At 33.7% G+C, this 22,805-nt stretch overlaps 1 protein-coding gene and 1 non-coding gene across 2 annotated transcripts in view; one reads left to right on the top strand and one right to left on the bottom strand.

Annotated features, from left to right (window-relative positions):
• Positions 1–22,805, bottom strand: part of LOC146722532 (uncharacterized) — a 59,385-nt gene that overhangs the window by 4,789 nt on the left and 31,791 nt on the right. The gene's annotated exons all lie outside the window — the stretch shown is intronic.
• On the top strand, positions 14,271–14,344 carry TRNAN-GUU (transfer RNA asparagine (anticodon GUU)). The gene has a single exon. It is a non-coding gene; the product is annotated as a tRNA-Asn (tRNA).

Here is a 22,805-nt window from a genome sequence, read left to right as displayed (position 1 = left end):
GCCGCATGTCATCAACAAAACTGTCTGGTAAATGAGAAAGCTCATTAACCATTGTATACGTACGGGAAGTGAGTAAAATGTACGTCGTGCACAAAAAGTATTTAATTATAGTAATATAATACAAAAAGAATAAAGCTTTTTTCTTATATTTTTGACAGTATTTTTAGGAATATGTCATCAAGCATCAAAAATTGACGCATATTAAAATTAAATTTAGAAAATTCAAAAATATATCGAGGTATCAGCTTTTCCAATTTTAAGTCAACAAAAATAACATAACACTTTTTCGTAAGGGTATATCGACTTATTGAATTATATATAAATACATGTTATCTGAATTTTCTGTTTATTCGGTGCATTTTCGTGTTCTTGAGAAAAAAACTTATTTTTTAATTTATCGTCAAATCTTACTTGACAATTTTTGATGAGTCTATTTAATTAAAGATTATGTAAATATAGCGATAATAAATTTTAAATACTTCATTAAAGAACAATATCTTGAATCTTCGCAATTTGACTTCTGCGGATTTATAAAGCATTATATAGTGATTTATCCACCCTACTTTGTCTCTAAATATATAAGGGCTCAAATTGTATTAATTTCTCAATATACGTATCTACTAAATACGTCTTCTCTGTTACCGAATAATCTTATGCATATTATGCTAATTTTAAAAAATATATATATTACTAATGTGTATTATTAAAATATTATAATAAATGCAAATTTTTAAATAAATACACTCTTCATATTTCGAGATCTCGGGTATGGAATTCAGTCAATCGCATTCAGAAAGATATAAAAAAAAAGCCTGGGAATAATCTGAAAATTCTCTCACATAAATTAAAATTTGGATATTGGAACGGTTGTATAAAAATCACGCTCGTGGGAATTATCGGACGTTTTGACAGGATGGAATTTTACAAACTATCCTGACGCGTCGCGGGTAATGTAAAACATGCGCTCCTCTCCGCGATCCTGAGGGAGACAGGTATAAATTCACGTGAGACCGCGTATATGCGATTCTCGAAGCGTTTTACAAATAGTCTAATAAAACGTATGTCGAAAACGTAGAGCCAAGAGAATTGATAATTAATCTGTCCATCGCGGTCGCCGGCGAAACTCTCGCGGTGCGATCGATCAAAAATTGCAAAAAGTGTATATATATATATATATATATATATATATATATATATATATATATAATGACACGGATGGGTAAAGCGTATATTGCTAAAACGTCGGTTTTTAATAAAAATATACGGCGTATATCGTAAAGAAATTACGATCCAGAGATGAGTACAAACGAGCAGCCTCTTTCACGAGGCCGACCATTTCTCGCAAAAACTCTTTGCCCGCCTGCGGAGTATCCTATATTTTTCTTGCCCGAACATATATACATATATATATATATATATATATATATATAAGCGCAGAGACGATGCATTAGCGACAAAGTGATCAATGCACCACGAATAACAAATGCAAGTACCTCTATAAATAACGTAATGACATTATAACGATCGTCTGCGGAAAAAGCACGCGTTGATGTTTAACTTAATAACGATCGATGCTAAGAGTTCAACGGAGGGAAATGCTAGTTAAATAAAATAATTTTCACATTCTTCACTGTGTTCGTTCAATATGCACTTAATAATTTTTCGACACATAAATTATGCGAATATCTATTGATGATTAATAAACGCCGATTCTTTCACTCCGATATCGAGGCCAGCGTATTTTCATAAAAGTTGACATTGATTTTCCCGAAATGATTCGTCACCTTATTATTCCCAATGGAGATTCATTCATTGAGGGAAAGATGATTTATTACGCGACGCTGAGGCTTATCTATCAATGTCTCGCGATAAAAGAGGCAATCGCCGATGGTCAACTCGAACTCGAACGTTCAATTATAGTTCGAACGTTATATAGATAATTCTAACTCTATGAATAAATTACCATCGTGTTTCGCGAAATGTGCGAAATGTTCGGGTTGAATTATTCTCCTGTAATTAATTTTAATCGAATCAGCGATCTTACTTGATTGTCGCTGGCGTTCTGTTAGTACAAAGTACAATTTTCAGAGTATGCACGCTCCAATACTTTTCAAGAAGATAACGATCGTCCCCTCAGGCGCGATGTAACTTCGCTAAATAATCGATATTTCGCCGCAGTAATTGAACCTGTCTCGGGAATAATGAAAGAACGTGTTCCGAGGCAATTTATTCGCTGTGAATGAAAAATTCAACGCCGTGGATTGTCGCATGGATATGCATATTATAAATGCGTCCTCGAAAAAAGGCGATTGACCTCTGTCAACCGATGCTGAATTTGTCTGAAATCAAACACACACACGCACACACACACAACGTGCGATTACATACCTAGTTTACTTTTTTAACATTTGCTTTTTTAACAAGATTTTTATTAAACTTTTATAAAAATGTTCCGATGTTAGAGAGGAATACTTTTAATGAAATATAACTGATTATTATAAGTAGGGAATAAATTATATGTGTCAAAATCATTAGAGAAAAATAATAAATAAATAATTGAAGAAATATAATTCTCTAAATACTATTATAAAAAAATCACTAATGTGAATTTGATAAAAATGTCATATTAAAATGTTTACGCACGTATATAATATTAAATATACGTTTATAATTCAAGTTTCTATTTTTCTCTAAGAACTTGATATATATCTTCATATTATCCGACTTAATATCTTTCTTGAGAGATAAGGAAACCGAAATATATGTTGAACGTTGAAATTTCATATTTAGATTACGACGATACTGCGTATGTAGATAATTATTAACATCCCAGCGGGAAAACGGATGCTGGTGAAATTCCTGGCATTCGCAATGTCTCGCGGGATGTCTTTAATATTGTATCATCCCAGGAACTTCCGCCAACATAGTGAAAGATATTTTCCAAAAGTTTCGATCTAACATTTCTCTCTATAATACCCAAGAACCTAATGAACTATGGGTATATTAAATAACGAAGCAGATACCTCATTCAATTACGACACAAGATGGATAATTAACATTATTCTAACCGAATTGTTCTTCATTTTAAATGTATATAAGTTAAATTGTTTATTAAAATTGAACTATCATAATTTAAAATTAAAATATTCAAGTTTCTTCTTCTAATGTAAATTTTAGCATATACTGCATTTAACTTAGAAGGAGTATAAGCTTTACAGAATGAAGTTTTAGTAATTAAGCATGCCTTTGTGGTACTTTAATCTGCTCGATATGCTACGTAATGTGTAACACATTAGATCAACGAACTTGTCGTGGTCGCCGGAAGGCGGAAATTCCTAAGCGATGCCGTCTACTAGATACGTCTTACTTCTCATCGAACAATCCCAGAAATGCTTCACGGCATTCCGGAAATTCCAAGAAGAGTGAGAGAAACGGAGAATGGTACTTGCGAGCCTCGTTAAAGTGAAAAAGACGTAGCAACACCAAATATTACATATTTCAGTTTAATAGAAATAAATATGAAAATCACAAGATTACATTTTATATATACCATATATAATTAAATGTGATAAAGAAACGATTCACAAAAATCAAAATAAACAAATAAAGTAATTTCAAATATAAAGCGCGAGTGCAAAACACATCTACACATCGAGTGCTATTTTTACAATTTTTGTGCATATGACGAGAGGTTGAATTTGAAATTCCGTATGCATATAATGCATTATTAACCTAAGAGCTAAATATTTTATTACACCCGCATATCACGATTAATAGCATTTATGTTTAGACAAAAAGTTTAATGCAACAGGTGGGACATAATAATGCTTTGCGGATATAATGTACATATACACCTTCAATAATACAATACATATAATATTCTCGCGTAATTGCTCTTCCAAGTCATTTTTTCTTTTTTCATTTACTTAATCGATCTCTAACTATTATAATTTCTGTTTTCTTGCATAAAAAATATCGATAGAAATTGATGAATTGAAAATACGGATCCATCAGAAATTTGGGCTTGATTAAACGCAGGGATAGATTATTGCAAATCCTGTTATATCGGCGAAAATGATTATTATGCAATCGTGCGATTTGAATAACAATTCCGGGGCTGCAAATACAAAACGAGCGACAAGCGAATTTCGCGATATAGACACATACATAGGGAGGAGGAGGCCTCTTATTCTCACGGATAATCGAATATCGGTCCGGAGATTCGTGCGCGCGCACACACCATTGAACGAGATGGTAAAAGACGGAGATTCTGTGGGAATCTTGGCATGCAGCACACAGCCCCTATCTTCGTGCAATCGGTATCACTCGCTGCAAAATCAATTCGGCCGCACTTCGGCTCATGGAAAATGAAATATCCGCGCGCGACGCGTATCTTTCGATCCGCTTGTCTTCGCGCACGTTCAAACTTTCATTGGCCTTTATATATATATATATATATATATATATATATATATATATATATATATATATATATATGTGTGTGTATGTGCAGGATTCAATGAAGCTGCATTCGCGCTTATTCGTCCGCGTATAATGGCATATATAAGAGATATGAAAGTGATAAATCACCATCTTGTGCATCGGAAATGTAAAGATCTTGAAAAGAAATAATATACATGGAGAGAATTTTCTCTTAGAATTTACCCTGAAAATCATGGTAATCGTGGGATAATAATATGATGTTGGAAAAATTTTATAAGAGTTTCTCTGATTAATATTTATTGTGGTAGATATTAATATTTTTATTGTGGTAAATATTAATTAGAAAAACTTGTATAAAATTCTTCCAACACCATGATTTTCAGGGTAAATTTTAAGAGAAAATTCTCTCTGTGTATGCAAAAATATATCTATCATAAAATAAATGTTGAATTTAATTAATACATTAAATTAAATTTTACTTATAATAAAATGATTTTTTTGTACAATATAAAAAAATAGTTCAGAAATGGTAATTTCAAAATATATTTGATACTTCTTTTAGATTTTTTCTTGTGGAATTTTATATTTCGCGAAGAAACAAGAAATATATACAGGTATATATATATATCTGATTTTCACTTGGTAGCGATACTACTTTCTTCTACAACTTACAAGACGAAATATAGTCCGAACATTCCAACGTATTGATATTTACAGAGTGTAACACAACGATCGCTTATATATTGCAATTTATGCATACAGCTATATAGTAACATATTCAAAAGATGCACGTTCGTCTAACACGCATAATGCGTCGATCGATGCACGTCAATGCATCACTAATATATGTATGCGTTCAACGACATAGAAACTTATTCAACCGCAACGACAGCGATAAAACAATCGATAAAAGAAGTCGAAAATGTTCGAGAATTGAACGAGATATTCGATATTTTTCTACTATTATTTTTATTGGCCACGATATGTGTGCACGTTTGTGTGTTTACGCTATATAACATTGTACTTTGTAAAAGAAAAAAAAGTTACAGTTCGAAAGAATTCTTGTAAGAAAACAATAATAAATAAACTATGATAAATTAAAAAATTTTTAATTTGAAAAATAGATTTTAATTTGTTATTCCATCGAGCAAATTTAACATGAAATATAATCCTATTTGTTATCTCTTAACTTATAAAGTTACAATGGCCACACCCACTTTGAATGTAATATATGACGAACATTTGATCACTGACAATGTTGAGTGCAATAGAATAGAGGTGTTCCTTTTTAAATTAAATTTGACGAAATATAACTTATTCTTGAATTAAAAACAATACTTATATTTTATAATTTAAGGATTTTATTGTAGTAAAAAAAATAACAATGTCATAGAGTGACACACATATTCCCTAATTCATCTAGACATATTAAATCCGATTAAGGATGATAAATCATCATTTTATAAAGAATATTTGACAAGTTTGCACATTGTAATTTTGCGTCCCAAGACTTTCGCACAGCCAATAAGAAATGTTTCTATAGACTTGATATAGAAAAGTGTAGAAAGGGAGAAAAGAGGCAAACTCTTACTGACTAAGAAATCCGGCTTTTCTATTCCGACGTCTTAAACGATTTTCCTTTCGGAAAACCATTCCTTGGTCCGACTAATGAAGACGGACTGCGACGATTGCGGGTTAATAAAATCAAGATATACGGAAGAGAGAAACGGAAGAAGCGCATTGCCGAGTACATAGAAAACAAAACGCGGACGTTCGTAATCGTTCGATCGGGGACTGCAAAAGGGCCGAGAGGTGAAAGAACAGGCGGCATAGGGTATAAAAGTAGGTTGATCGCAGAAGAGGGAGATGGAGAAAAAGGTATAAGGCGGGAGAGAGGTCGTCTCGCAAGTAGGTCGCATCTCACTGGCTCGATATCGTCGAATCGCTCTCTTTTGTGTCCTCCGTTAAATTGGGTTACGGGAGTGCTGTCTCTTCTCGGAAAAAAGTGCCCTTGGTGTCCATGATTACAAAGGAGACACCCTTATAATCATTAGGCGTCATCCGCGTAGGATGACTGATGACACCTCAAATTACCAATCTCTCTCTCTCTCTCTCTCTCTCTCTCTCTCTCTCTCTCTCTCTCTCTCTCTCTCTCTCTCTCTCTCTCTCTCTCTCTCTCTCTCTCTCTCTCTCTCTCTCTCTCTCTCTCTCTCTCTCTCTCCCTCTTCCCCTCTCTCTCTCTCTCCCTCTCCCTCTCCCTCTCCCTCTCCCTCTCCCTCTCTCTCTCTCTCTCTCTCTCTCTCTCTCTCTTTATCATCGTGACACATTGAGAAATTGCATATCTCATTTTAATATGACGAGTGTATTTTCGAAAAGTCTATTGTGGAGAGCGAGAAAGTTATCGATCGCAATTAGATCTGGAATATTATACCATTGTACAGGTTTTTAATATGAATTTCATTAGTCAAAATGTCAAATTAAATTAAATGAAGTAACTTTTTAACTTTTTTTTATTCGATCCATATAGTTATGAGATTTCCAATAGATGAGTTTTCTAACTTTTATGCTTGTTCAATATTAAAGAAACGTTCTCTTAAAATTCCTAGAAAAATGTCTTAAATACATGTATAAATAAAAATAGAGACACATCAAACTACTTTTGAATTTCTAATTACACTTGTGTATTTAATTGCAACAAAATTTGTTCAGATCTTTATAAAAAAGTAATAATTTGCCTCAGAAATATTATAGTGGATTCTTCTCGATATATAATAATAAATACCTCCACCTCGATATTATAATCAATGTGTAATAATTGAAAAAGCTGCGAAAGATTGTGAATCGATGCAAAGAGGGAGAAAATAGTTTTCCACGAACTTCAGACTTGCCTACGAGTGCAATCCTGACGGACGCAGAGCAACAATGCCGGAGAATCTATGGCACTCGAAACTGCCGGCTGCCACGTCGGAAGATTTGCTCTGCATTTGCGACGATCTGGCGATTCTCGACGGCGCGTTGCGATATGCATTCATCTAGCAAGGGTATGTAGTTATACAATAGAAGGATTGAATAACGAAGAAGCGCGCGAATCTGACTTCGCATACGAGATGTAGCGTCTTAGATCTACATAAATGTGTACCCTTCGATTATATTAATTTTGCACGTAAAACGCAGATAAAATAAAATGCATAAAAATAACTTAATGTATTTTTCATTGTTAGAACAAATGTTTTTTTTTATCAAAGTATTAAGGAAAGAAGATAAAGATTATCGCTGAAGAAATACACGACACACGCGCGTATTTTATTGAAGGTACAAAGTGAAGAAAATATTCCTTTATCTTGAAAGAATATCTTTCGAGAGAAAGCGAAGATCAAAGGAATTCTTTTTTGAATTGTTCTAAAAGCATGTCACGCCGAGGGTGTTGAATGAATATAAATCGCCAGATGAGAGAAGCATGCAAGGAAAAACGATAAAATGCCGGAAGCCGACAACTTGAAGTTTCCAAACCACGATGGTGCTTACGTCGAACGTCATTTAGAGTTGTAGTTTCTCTCACGCAAATAGAAGTTTGGTACTTTTACTAGAAGCTCTGATACTCGACAGCTGCACGTAAGCGGAATGAAAACGAAAAGGAAAGAGAAGATTAACGAAAAGAATCTCAAATCTGCCGAAAATATACCTATATACGTTTCGATTCTTTGCCTCTGGACTATCGTGCAATATTTCAACATTAAATTTTTAATAAACCGTTCCGTTGTAAAAGATGAATCAAATAAAAATTTTAATTTATTATTTTATATTCACTTATTACTAATTTTTAATTCATCATTCCCTATACAAAATTACATAAAAAAATGTCACACTTTCTATATATAATTATATTACAATATATAATTTCTACAAACAAGATTCTAAACTTGTTTATATGTAAATATTAAAAAAATCGCAAATGTTCCTCCTCTTATAACTTTATAAATTCCTTTGCAAATGTTTTGATTTATCAGTTAATGTTCATAAATTTATATTTTTGCGTAAACTTTTACGCAGCAAACTATATCTTAAAAAAACCATATTTTTGTTCGATCTTTAGACTTCTTTGCCGGAATTGATTTTACTCTGCGACTGTGAAATCGTCGAATCGATCGATTGAATCGCATGTCGCAATAATAATAACATACATACTCGTTATAAAATTCCTACCGGGATAATTCGTGCCTCGAAATTGGTCGCTTCGCCTCTCGGCGGCCAACCGCGAGACTCGCAGCCACTCGCATTCGATCGATAGGTCGTTGCATTCCGTGTGCAAGGCGTTCGTTTCGCGGCCGATGCAATTGCGCATACACAAGCGTCCTAATCGGCAGTTCGTGCAGCTCGATTCTCGGCCACGAATGATTGCACGAAATCAAGGCACGGGACTAATTTGCACGGGCGACTTCGGTATACGCGCGATAATCCGACAACTCAAAAGCAAAGCCCGACAATCCCCTTAATAATAATTAAATGCCGCTCTCGTGATCGATCGGATTATTTTCAACTATTGCCGAGGAAATTCATAATACATGCCAGAGTCTGCTTTCGCTGAAATATCAGTATTGCGTGAAGAGAAAGCATTAAAGCAATGCTAAGAGAAAAAAAAACGATTCCAACCCCATCGAAGAAGCTGCTCCTGAAATATCTTTCGAGGGGGTGTTTCTCTTTATATCTTGTATCTTCTATATAAGATTTTACAAATAAGATTTTTTTATATATGTATAAGAATGATTGTATATAAACATAATATAAATTTAAAAATATGAGAGAAAAGTATCTTCCGAAACTATTTTAAATTCAGCTTCTTCGATGTGATTACCATAAAATTGCTTTTTAACGTTTACAGTTGTTGAAATATAAAATAATATTAATATACAAAATTTATATATTCCAATATATGTATATCGTACATTATAGATGATAAGAAAAAGAATTTGTTTTTTCTCTATCCTGATTTGCAATTTACTATCTTTAGTAGGACAAAATTTTAAAATTTTAAATGAATATAGGAAAGAATTGATTTGAAATACAATTATAGATAATTAATTATATTTATTTTCTGAAGAGAAGCATATTTTCTCTATCTCTCATTTACTGCAATAGTTAATTAAAACATATTATAATATTTTAGAAAAAATATAAAGAAGTCAAATAAATATATTTGACGTTTATTAAGTATATAATACACATATAAGCAATATACGAAACATAAGACGACCAATACCATGGGGATCACTTCATTTTCTTCTACTTTCAACCCGCATCGCATACCATGACGTCCAACTGTTCAATTGAAAATCCCAATATGTCGACCCTCATCGACACTACCGACGTATTCTAGGGCTTCCCTTTGTCATTCCGGTGTGTTCTAGAATTCGAAGGACCCCCGCACATGCATTTCCCCCATCCCTTTCTCTGTGACCCAATAAGATGAACGGATTATAATGGAAAAGATTCAACGCTTATAACACCGTTCCAGATTAAGACAGAAATTAAGTAACGATAAAATTAATAAAGTCGCCAGTGATGAGTAAAACCATACAAATTTATTGAAATTTTGACCTAACTAGCCAGTACACTTTAATTAGAAACACTACGTTTCGACCCTTAGGTACGGGTCCTTTTCAAGTGTAACTTTCAAGATGTTGATTCGACAGCAGTAAAATTACTAATGTTAAACCGGAAGAGACAAGTAAATCAATTTAAATCAAACGTTAAAAACACACAGAAATTAAGATTGTTTTCTGTTGTTGAATTCTATAACATTTCGATTGTATAATAATATAGCGTTAAATTAATTTGTCGATTTTGTCGAAAAATTGTGATGCCTTATTTCGTGCTTTTTCATCGCGGATAATTTATATATAAAGTACCTCTTTTTATTTATAATAAAGTTTGAACGAAAACTATGTGACGAATCTCAGTCTCGAGTTCACTTCATACAACTCTTAAATGTTACTCCGTTGTAAAGTCCTTTGTATTAAGTTCGGAATGAATGGAGAATGAAAGCTCTAATTTTGTCTAGGAACAATCTCTTGTGCATCCCGTGAACATCGCACGATCCGCTTAGGAATATCCGACGGAAATTTATTTTAGCGCGTCGGCATTAACAGGCGCATCCTACGTGCAACAGGTGATTACATGCGTTCGGCAAATATCGTTCAATTAAACGTCACCGTATACCACCTGACTCTCGACACGATGACACAATTTTGATTACGCATTGTAATTTTAAACGTTTCCGACAAGCAAAAATAATACGCGCAATAATCCGAAGCTTCAGTATACTTGACGCAGAATCAATCGTAATAAAATGTCAATAATGTTAGAATCATTTTTTTTTCTCTTCTCTACTTTTGATTATTTCTAATTTTATCATAAAAAAAATAATATATAGAATGACGTGGTGCCAGAATGTAACAATTGTATTAGATATGAATAAAAATATAATATAATTTATAAACTACTAGTTTTTCTTTGAATCATTATATCCGTATACACGTACGAGAGAAGCTTATTTAATTGGAGGATTTAATTAACGCCCGGAATACTAATTTTACGAGGGAAAAAGGGATTACGGTTGTTCGAATCTTATAATATTTTCCAAGGCAATTTGGATTGTGTGCATCGACAGTAATTTAATCCAATTTTCATAGACTCGTGTTCTCTTGAAAATATATTTGATGCGCATATAGAGAAAAGAGAGACTATTGCTCGGTAAATTTGATCTGCCATCTTACATTTAACTTTTAGATTTTAATTCAGAGTCCAACCTAGATTTAAATACGACTCGAATGGCATTTATAAAAGTCGCGCAGAGCGTTTCAATCGAAAAATGCAGTATTAACAAAACGAAATTGAAATATCTCCCGGCAGTGAATCAATGAAACTTTCATGATGTCTACTAATTCGCAATCATATGACTTTCATATTATGCTGATAGTACGAATTTTTGGATATTATTATTGGTTTCACCAGAATTTCAAATAGTTGAAGTTGTAAAATGTCCACGAGTCCATTTGTTTCAATACTAAAACGTTACATTATTTCAATTAAAAATATAAATATACAAGAATATAACATTATTTCATATTTAAAAGCAAAATATTTCGACAATAGTATATTAAAAGGATCAATTTTATGAATAATAGCAAAAATGGTAATTTTTTTAGACTGCTATAAATTTATTATTTCTTTCCAAACAAAAATGGGTCAGTGCTCTCGTTAATAAGATGCTGAAAATGCTTCGCGTCTAATCCTCTTTGGAGGTAACTGTAAGTAGATAAACTCTGCCACTAGTCGACCTCGCACAGAATGCAGGGGTATGAGCGAGAATCACGCGTGCCCGAGCTGTTAAGGTAAGCGTGAAGGGAAGTATTTCTTAATTAGTGACAGCCTTTCGAACAAGGCTATCTCGAGGTGTCTCGAGGTGAGTCGAGCCGCTCCCTCGAAGCCGTGCCTCTCACGGCTCGCTCGTAGATCACGATTTGCCCTAAGTGCCTTAAGTTCCACGTCGACGTCGCGGCGTCGATAAATCGTCGATAAATGATCGTAAACGGCTCTTGATATAAGCCAGTACCAACGGGTAAATTGACGGGAAGCTCAAGAGCCTATTGTATGGACGTATATATACTTAACCCTCAGTGACCACTCATTTTTGGCCACCCTATTTTACCACTCATGGGTTAGAGTAACCCAGAGTCTTCTTTTGTTTATATTTCTGGATCTGATGAAGCTATTTTAAAGTATTTTTTTTTCAATCGATACGCCAGACAGTAAGAAAAAAGCATATATCGGTACAAATGTCACCAGATTTCTACGACTCGAGATATTTGAGAAAAAATGAAAAGTGATCTTCTAAAATTTCGAAAAAATCATTTTTGATATGGGTTAACGTAACCCAGAGAGGTAACTGAGGGTTAAATAACACGTGTTAATAATATATAGACCTAATATTATGAAAAAGTGATGCATTCAAAGTCTAAAATATTTTTCATTATACAATTCAAATCTGCATTATTATATATTGAAAATAAAATTTGTTATAACTAAATTTTTCAATTAATATATCATTATATTAATATATCTTATATACTAATATATGTTCAATTATTTGAGTTGGAAATCCATTGCTTAATTTATAACAATTATTCTGGAAACTCTTATGTTCTCTCTCATATTCAAACTTTTGACACATATCGTAATGTAGAAGAGAAAATATATATGACAAATGTTATACATAAAAGTAATTAGATCAGCGCGACTAGAATTCCTGAACTCTTATATGTAAAGCTCTTCTCGATGGAAGTCTGTCTTTATTTTGATTAAAGTCAAAGGTTCCCATGTCAATCTCGCATTCCTAAATACTTTCATTATTTAGATCACGCAAGAGTACGCGGACAAAAATATTTTCATGAATATTATTTCACCCGGTTCTCTCGCTCTCGACACAGCTTCTACCGCGAATGTTTGCATTCGTTGCATTTTAATGTCACTGTGAATCTCAACATAAACGACGAGATTGAGGCCGCCGATATCGACCGCAATTTTTACTCATTGTCAGATGTAAATACCGTCTATTTAGATCTATGAGAGCAATGTGGAAATATATCGACCGATTACGTATATGCATTATACAAAATATCTTGAATCTTGACAAGCTTGAAGCAATAATATTTTCTTAGCAAAATTTTATATAAAAGACTATTCTATTTTTTTTAATAATAAACGATATAATTCTTTCAGCATGTTCAATTTGCGATATAAACTATTTTGATAACAGACACATTTAACAAATAATTATATACCTCTTTCAAAAACGCGAATATGAGAGAGAATATAAAAACTTTCAGAGTAATTATTATAAATTAAGCAATAGATTTTCAACTCAAAAATTTCGTTAAAATTCTTTATCTTGATACAGATTATATATAATGCGGATTTGAATTATAATGAAAAATTTATAATGATATTCCTAGTAAAAAATTCCTATGTATTAAAAAATGTAAGGATATGCTTATTTTTTTTGAAATTTCTACAAGTACAGGAGAATGAATTTTATGCAAGTATCGCGTTTTTCATTGTCACGAATAAACATAGAGATTTGTTTCGCGTGTCTCTACAATATCGAAATTGAAATTCATTGAAAGTACATTGATTTCAGCGCTCGATACAAAGCGCTGTTTGATATAACGGTAAGAATAAATGTTACATGTGATTTTCCAATTTCGCGCATTTCAACATCACTCGCCGCAGGTCGGCCTGTTTATCGGATTTATTTTCGCGGGATATGCTTGAACGATTACATGCCAATTTTGTATATTCCCATTGTCGCGGATTATGAAAGAAAAAAAAGAAGAAAAAGAACATCATATCGTTCGCGACGATAAAAAAAGAGAAATTGGATTTTTTGCCTCTCATGGACGATCAATAGCAAATATAGTATTTTCTGAGACATATAATTTGTTTTTCACGATGCAAACGGTTATTAATTTTTCTTTTTTTTAACTTACAATTAAAATTATTATAAATAATTCCGCCCGTGATCCATTTAGCACTAGTTAAACGAACAATTATTTTAAACTTTTGTTTTTAATATTAAAAAAATTTATATAACTTCTACAATATTATATATAGCTAAAAAAGTTATTCTATAATCCTTTTATCTATGTATATATTAAAAGAATTTATTTTAAAATATATTGATACGCTAAATATAGTGCCATTATATCCATTTAATCGATATATTCGATCACACTGCTTATTAGAAACATGTAAAAGTTTGGAATCTATCAGCCTCCGTGGCGCAATGGGTTAGCGCGTTCGGCTGTTAACCGAAAGGTTGGTGGTTCAAGCCCACCCGGGGGCGAGAGATTTCTTCTCTTCTTTTTGTACTACAGCAATTATAAATCGTGTAACAATTATTGTTCTTGAAAAAATTCACAAGCGAATTGCAACAATTTTTTTTTATAATTATGATCAATATTAATCGATTACGACACAGAGACTCACGAAAAAATTGTTTTTATTTATAAAAAAAAAATATATTTCTTATTTTATATATGCTTATTTTTTAATATTAATATCTTTATTTTTTTTTATTAACCTAAAAAGTCGAGAAAAAATAACGAAATATTACATTACTATTTTTAATATATTTATCGTTGAAAGAGATCGATATATGTACGTATGGACGTTAGAGATATTATTCTTTCGTCGTTAGTTCTTTGTCAAAATATTTCACTAAAAATGCAATGATTCAGCGTAGTCAGCATATCAGAAGAGCTCATGAAATATTTACGCGAACGGATCGAACTTTGCAAAACCTAGTCGTGTCTTGATCACAAGCACGTGCACATAAAATACACTACAGAACATACATTCTCTACGAGTACATTCATATAAAGAATGCAATATAGTTTGACCAATTCCTCACTAGATGTCGCAGAGGCCTGAGCTAAACTCGTAAGTAAAATTCACTCAGCGTAGTATATAGAAGATCGAGAAAGGTGAAGAAGCTGGTCATCAGTAAGGATATTACTGATCAACACAGCATGTGATGAGTTACCGGAGATGATCCATGATTAAACTCCACCCTGCAATCGTATAATCGCAAGTACGATTGTCAGGAATTCTGATGCTGTCCTGACCCTGATGACCTTTTTTTCATACACTCTAATAAAATACTTGAAAAAAAAAAAAATAAAGTGTACATTTTTGCGATAAAAGTAATTTTATTTTAAAATAATTAGTGAATTTTTCTTTGCACTCTTTATTCATATTTAAGATGCATATTTGTTAAAAAAAAACTTTGACTCAGTAAAATTAAATGTAGAAAATAAATTACGCAAAAATGTATAAGATATTAGCAAGTGTGTAGCAATTTATATCATTAATTGGTTTTATAATAACGATGTTTTAATGTTAAATAACGAGTATGCACGTGCAGTGCCAAAAATTGCATTACGTCATTAAACATGCATGCAATTTTTAATCAAACCTTTGAACAATTAATCAAAATCGCGGCATTTATTGAGGATTTTCATAATAAATTACAAACGTGTGAAATTGCTATTAATATGCGAATTATATTTTTCTCGCATAAATATATTTAGCAAATTTCTCAAATATAACAGTCGTATGATCGTATTGTGATTGTAATCGCTACTTCGGTCATTTTAAGATATTGAATTTTTCTCGTAATATCGAGGGAACTGCGTTCGACAGCGAAATCACGTTATCGTGAAACCAACGCAATGCATGCAGTTGCATGGCAGTTCGGTTAACCAAAACTCATTAGAGGCCAACGTCGGGTGCGTCACGTGTCCGGAACACGCGACATGTTCGACGGTTATCGCACGAAACGAAAAGCGAAACAGAAACTAAAGACAATGGGGCGAGAAAATTCACGTGTTTCTCTCATTCACAAACGAAAGTTAGAAGACTCGAAGAAAAAGGCTCCTCGATACAACTATGAAAAAAAAGATTCCCAGTCGTAGATGAATAGTCGCCGGACTCTGTTGCATGTGCAACATTTTGATAACAAGTGCAGCGATAAATTTTATATTCGCCCAAAAGTTACATATTCAAACAGTGGAGTTTCAAGCGGTCACGTTTTATGCGATATCCTAGTAAACAAAACATCTATCCATATTTTAATATTAATGAGATTTTATTTTATTTTTTTTTGTACGCAATTCTATAGCTTGATTAAGAGCTTGAACTGTAAAAATGAATAAAAATTAAAGTTTGAAATAAAAATGAGAATAAATATCAATAAATTTAAGATAAATAAAATGTATATCTTTTTATCCATTAATTCCTATAGTTTCTTTTCTCAATTTTTTGCCAAACAAAATCATTTTTTTTCCGCGAACATATCTTTTGGACGAAGAATCCCTTTTCTCGTGGCCCTTTCGAGTTGCAACAAAAACGAAAAGCCTAGCATTTCACAATGGAATCGACTGCCTATCAATGTAAACTCCCGATCGTTCGACAAACTTCATTTTGGGATTCCGCGCGTTTGATCTGGCGCGAGTCAAAAGACTGGAATGGCAAAGGGAATAACGAGTCGATGAAGAGAGATAAAAGGAAACGAACGAGGAAACTAATTACCTGTGAAGCCGAGTCTAGACCAAAAGAACGAATAAGAACGAGTATCACCGAATATCAATGAGAAACATTATTTAATTAAAAAATTTTATAATTATTTTTTAAATTAAACACACTAAAAAAATTAATAAGTTTTAATGAATTTAAAAAATTAATCAAAACGATTGCGTGGAAAAACTGGTGATAGAACGGAGATTAAAAAAAAAAAAAAACAAGGTAAAAAAAGAAGGGATCAAGCGTTCAAGTACTCTTGAAATTTTCATTGTGTGCATAGTCGAAAAATGGCAAAGTAGGACGACGGAAGTATTTAAAAAAAAAAAAAAAGTGAAAATACATAGGGGTTGTAATTCTATATCCGTTTTTCTCTCTCGTCCCCTCGGGACCATAATTCTCCGCTTTCCGCGAAAATCTCACCTCGGAGCGTCGCTCGAGCGAAAGTTTAGTTAACTCTCCGCGATCTTTCCTTTGTTCACAATACTTATTCTTTCAGTATTCTCCAGTTGCGAGAGCACCGTTTGCGTTTCATCTATCTCACGTATCCGGCTTCGAGTCGGTATTACGTTTATCGGATGTTTCGGGAGGAAAAAAAAGGATACACGAAAGGGAGAGACTTTCTCGGAAGTGTTCGATTTCAAAGTTAAACCGTTTGGTTTACGTATTACCACACAAAGACTGCCAATTTTCTCTTTCTCTTTGCCGAATAGCCCGGCAAAGCTTTCAGCCACTTTTCCACCCTTTTGCCAAGCCGAGAGAGAGAGAGAGAGAGAGAGAGAGAGAGAGAGAGAGAATCCCTTCTTCTCTCTCCTTCGGTACCATACTTAAAATCGTCGGCGCAGCCTCTTTAGCCGCGGCTGAAGCTTACTGATAGGCTTCTCGAACTCTGGCTCGATTACTCCGATCTTCTTTGTCGCACGATAATGACTTTCTACCTTCGTCTTCTTACTGGGAGGCTCACATACGTGCGGCGTCTCCACGGACACTGTTCTTTCTCCCTCTAGGAATTTTTTAGCATCTACTTCCCGAGTAACCCAATTCCTTCCGAAGATCGTCGTCATGGACGACGGATTTCCACTTCGCGACTTAGCGCGCCCTAGTTTCGATCTCGTGTTTTCCCTCGTCCATCGTTGTTATGTTATGTCAGGAGATTGCATGGATTAAAGATTTAGTCAATGATCAGCGAGGATTGCATGTTTGAGAAAATGATATATAATAAGCTGTGTATTCTACATTGCAATGATTTTTGTAGTACCAAAAATATTCGATTTGATCAATAAATTCATCTATAAAACCTGTTTATGTCAAAATTCATGCATTCACGAAATTGAGTTAATAAATAGCGTGTATTTAATTACGAAAATAAAGAGCGATAAGATTAGCGAGAACATTCTCAAATACTCTCGATTGCTCCAGGGCTTTGTGGAAACTTTGAACCTTTTTGTGGGAAACTTTCCTAGGCTCGCCGGAAATATTATTAGAGCCGTTTTCATCAACGCGGGTTCTCGCTATAGAATTTTTTCTGAAAAGTTAGAGAACCAGAGTATAACACGATTTGGATGAGGGAAAGACTGCTGTGGCATTACGAGAGTATAAGCGTTACGTGAGATCCTAAAAGGCTAGGGCGGTGTTCTTGAACGAAAGCCACGACGCGCTGATAAATTGAGTTTTAGACCCCGCTAGCTGTGTCCTTCCATTTCCTTCCATTTCGATGGATTTTTCCCACGGGTCAATGGAACGACTCTTCCTGTGGGATATCAACGTTGCCTATCGCAAAGGGACAACCGATGATCACTTTTCCCAGCATCGTTCAGTAAATCATAGTGTTAAATGGAACATGATGAAACGTAACGACTTGCTTTCATCTTTAACAATAAGTCGTCTAATATATAATGTTGTAAAAATGGAATAGCAGGGTGTCCAGCAGACTCGATGCAAAAAATTCCCTGATTTTTTCAGATTTTCCAAGACCCGAAATTCATTTTTTCCCCGACTTTTTAGTATTTTTTCCAAATATATAATTTGCACATATCTATATGATAAATCGTTAAATTAAATGTTAAATCATGAAATCCTTGAGATATTTTTGTCGACGATGAAAAGGTTCGGAAGTTAAAACAAAAATTAAATCGATTATACAATCTGCATTAAGTACGATAATCGAAACAAACATGTCATTATAAACTATTTAAATAATCGCCTTTTTTTATTTATATTATATCAAAGTTTTTCGATTTGTCTCTATCAAACACATTGAAATAAAATAACACGACGATGAAAATATAAATTAACGAACACGCCGTAGATGAATCGATTTTTACCAACATAGAAAATTAGCGTGCTGCGGGAGTCAAGGAAAAGTTTATATTTATTTAATAAAAAATTTCCAATTATTGAGACAAATGTAGAATAATGTGAAAAAATCCAGATAAATAGTAAAATTCCCTGACAATGCCCGGTTTTCTAGATTTCCCTGACCGCTATAGACACCCTGTTAAAAAAATATTTGCAAGTCTGAAATCTTATATTCTTCGAATCAATCACTTGTTGCAAAATATAACACGGGAAATATAATTTGAAAATATAAATTTTTAAAAATAAAGCAGGAAGTAAAAACTGAAGTTGTGATTGAGAATATGTTTCATCGAAATCTCATATTAAGTAATGACACCAATAGAATCGATTTAATAAAAATTTGTTTTCTTTTTGCGAATGATATATCAATCGAAAAATTCTATCAGAGAAAGAAAATTGTGGAAAATATAAATGCGTTATAATTATTAACAAGATTAATTTACAAAAATAATACAAGCATAATATTTTTACGCAAAAAATATGAATATATACCCGTGTTAATTTTGTAAATTGATAGTGTAATTAATGCATTGATATCTTTCAGAATGTTCTTTCTACGCTGGAATTTTTCGCGATTAATGTACTCTCCGCAAAAAGACATCTGATAATTAAATCAATTCAAATGTCGCCATTATTTCGTTACGACAAAAGCACGTTCATTTTTCTTCGCGGTCTCGAGGGAACTAATAAAATCTCCAGTGCGGACACCGCAAAGTCGGGGTCTATGGTTCCGATCTGAAAGAGTCACGCCCCGTTTGCGATTACGAGCGGAGTCACTTTATCTTATTCTATGCAGCCGACTAGATGGCAGTCATCAAGACATACAAGTTTGCCTCGTAGCGTGATAACAAGATGAACTTTCGGCCGCTATGCCAGATAGTTGGAGTGATACATGGATCATTAGAGGGTCGGGCCGCTCGTTATCGTCCTCGGTTATCATCGGCTCGCTCTGATAATTCAGCTCTGTGCAAACCTGAGCGCTCGTCGCGATCAAGCGTACGGAAATTTCGCGAAGAGTAATCGAGAAGATGGGTTTGCCTAGTGGTATCGCATATATATGGTGGTGGAAAATTTTCATCTTTGTCTGAAATATATCCCTTTACAAGCGAACTTGCGAACAAAACTCGTCTACAGATCTCGACTCTCTCAACTGTTGTTAAATGTTTCATGTACCACGTAAATTTCAGATCTCTCCAATTACCCGATGAAGTGGATATTCACTCCAAGTATCTTGATATACACCACAAGAGCTCATCATATAAGTTATAATAAGGCTTAAAAATTTATAATTTACCATTTAAAAAATCTGTTAAAAATATAAATATATAAAAATATATATGCGACCAAAAATATTCGAATGATTTCATGTAAAAAGCAAATTAGGAAAACACAATAATAAGAGCAGATAATTTGCAGTATTTTTCTAATTATTCTTTTAAAACTGTAAAGAAAGTTTCTTTCATTTATCAATCGTAATAAAGTTTTGTGAATGTCGAAACTTTGGTCGGTTCGTTCAAAAACTCTGCAAAACCCCATTATGATGAATAAATGTTCCCGATACGGAGATTAATTACTCTCAAGACGTGCAAAAGTTCTTTTCAAGTTTTTTTTTTCATCGAGATCAGATCATCAAAATTTTCTAAAACATTTGTGGAATGTAATTAAATTTTCCTCACTTAATTTCAAGTAGTTCTGTTTTTTTGCATTTTTTATTTCAAGAGAATCTCGATTCAATTATAATATTTCCACAAAATATAATATGTATATAAATTAAATATATAAAAGATTGATATTAAACTTAATTAAGACATGCATATTAAAATATTGCAACAGCTGAGAGAGTCTTCGACACGTTCCCTAATGAAGAAGATCCCAAATCGACTGCGGGGTCTTTCATTGGAATAAGGCAGAGAATATTTTGGAGATACCCCACTCTGTGTACTGTTATTCGTGGAAAGTCAATTGTGCAATTTACATGCATAATTCATCGAACGGTACTTCGCAGCTGTGCTCTCTTTTTCAGCGGAAACAGCTCTCAAAACTCTCCGAGAAGAGCGAAAAGTGCCGTTCCCATCCTCAATCTTTTAGGTTTCATTTTTTTTTTAAGGAGAGAAACGGGGAAACAAATCGGCCGCCGAGTAGACAAAGTGTACGATGTTGCCAGCCGCCGTGTTTTCGCGTTTCACAACTTTCGTAGCGCCATTTCGTCCGATGAAACTTCAACGGGATTTTCATAAAGCCGAACGTGTAGGGTCGCGAACAAGCCGGTGATTCGCGAGCGGTTAGGAAAGGGCAGAAGGATGAAAGCAGCGAAATGGAAGGGAAACTTTGCTATCCACGTCGTGAAAACTCACGGCATGAGTTATCTCCTTCTTCTCTCGACCTCGGCCGCGATTTGCCCGAGGAATCGCAAAAATCTTCGGAACTATGATCAATCTACCAAGTTTGTGTATCGTTAGCGAGAAGGTTCAAGTATTTAAGGGTTCGAGTATTTAATAGATATTTTTCTCGTAAATTTCTCGAGCATGCGACAACTTAAATAAACGCGCAAATCACATTAAATATAAATTTTAATATTTAAGTAAAGGTTTAAATCACTTTTCGTCGACTCTCCGAAAACGGCGGGACAACGATATAATATATCTTTACTTCATCCCTCCGAATGACTTTTACAACACACAGTATAAAGGATGTAATATTGCGCTCTGACAATATAGATTGCGGTTTATTTCTGCGGAAAACACTGAATCAAGACTTTTGCAGACGCGCGAAAAAAATGACTATACATAATAAGTTCAAGTGGATTCATCAAAATTCACTTTCTTGAATGGGATAATTTTGTAAGGAGCGATATACGCGGAAACTGGCAAGGAGAACCAGAAGATACGATTATTTTACAGTTTCGCAGTCTCTCCGATAGTTTTCTCGGTTATTTTTCTTCGGTTATTTAGCTCTCGACATTGAATGCAATAGTAGGATAAATAATGCGAATAGAAAATCGATGGTAAAGAAGGGGTTTCGGATAATAGTGTGAATAGCACCTGCGATCCGCGGGATCCAGGCGCCATCCATCTACGTCGTCGAGGACAACTCGTTCAGCATATCAATCGTCGCCCCGGTCGTGACGAATGGCACAACGAGCCGAAAAATATGGCCTCTTTATCATTCACTCGTCTTTTCTTCCTTTTTATTTTCTCCCGCCTTTTCTTTCTTTCCCGCCGCGTGATAGATAAATAGACAAACGACGCCGTCACCGAACGCTGACGACTAAAACGAGCCATTTCAAAGTATTCCTCAGCGCAAAAAGGCTATCGAAGAAAACATATCGCGTGATCAATCGAAATATTTTCTAAAATTTAACGAGAAAGAATGAGAGAGAAATTTTTTAAAATCTAACCGGATAAAATTATTAAATAAAATTAATTAATAAATTAATAAAATGTAAAATATATTTAAATATGTAATATATTTATAAAATAAATCATTAAATTTTTAAATCCGATGAAATTATTGTTTCTAAATGAATTTAACAAATGAGGAAAAAAAAAGATAAAGCTGTAGAATAACTTTATATATCTATACACACGGATTTCAAGATCGATTAGTATATCGTACGCTCTGCGCATTGCATTGTTTTCATTACAATTTCTTCAATTATCTCAAGCGGTTAATATACTGTTATTCGTGCACAGAGAGAAAGAGAGAGAGAGAGATAATCGATTTGCTTGGAAAGCATATCATATTCGAGTTATCGTTCTCGTGACGATTCCTGTTTCGGTTTCCAATTTTCTTTCTGTCGTGTCGAATCTGGAACACGCTCTTCTTTCGATCGTTCATAAAGTTTCAATAAAATTCATCCAGAAACGAAT

The sequence above is a fragment of the Nylanderia fulva genome, unplaced genomic scaffold (assembly GCF_048542155.1).
Source record: "Nylanderia fulva isolate GAGA-0341 unplaced genomic scaffold, ASM4854215v1 Scaffold30, whole genome shotgun sequence".
Classification (NCBI taxonomy): domain Eukaryota; kingdom Metazoa; phylum Arthropoda; class Insecta; order Hymenoptera; family Formicidae; genus Nylanderia; species Nylanderia fulva.
Note: the sequence above shows the minus strand (reverse complement) of the source record. Positions and strands in the feature narration are given on the sequence as shown.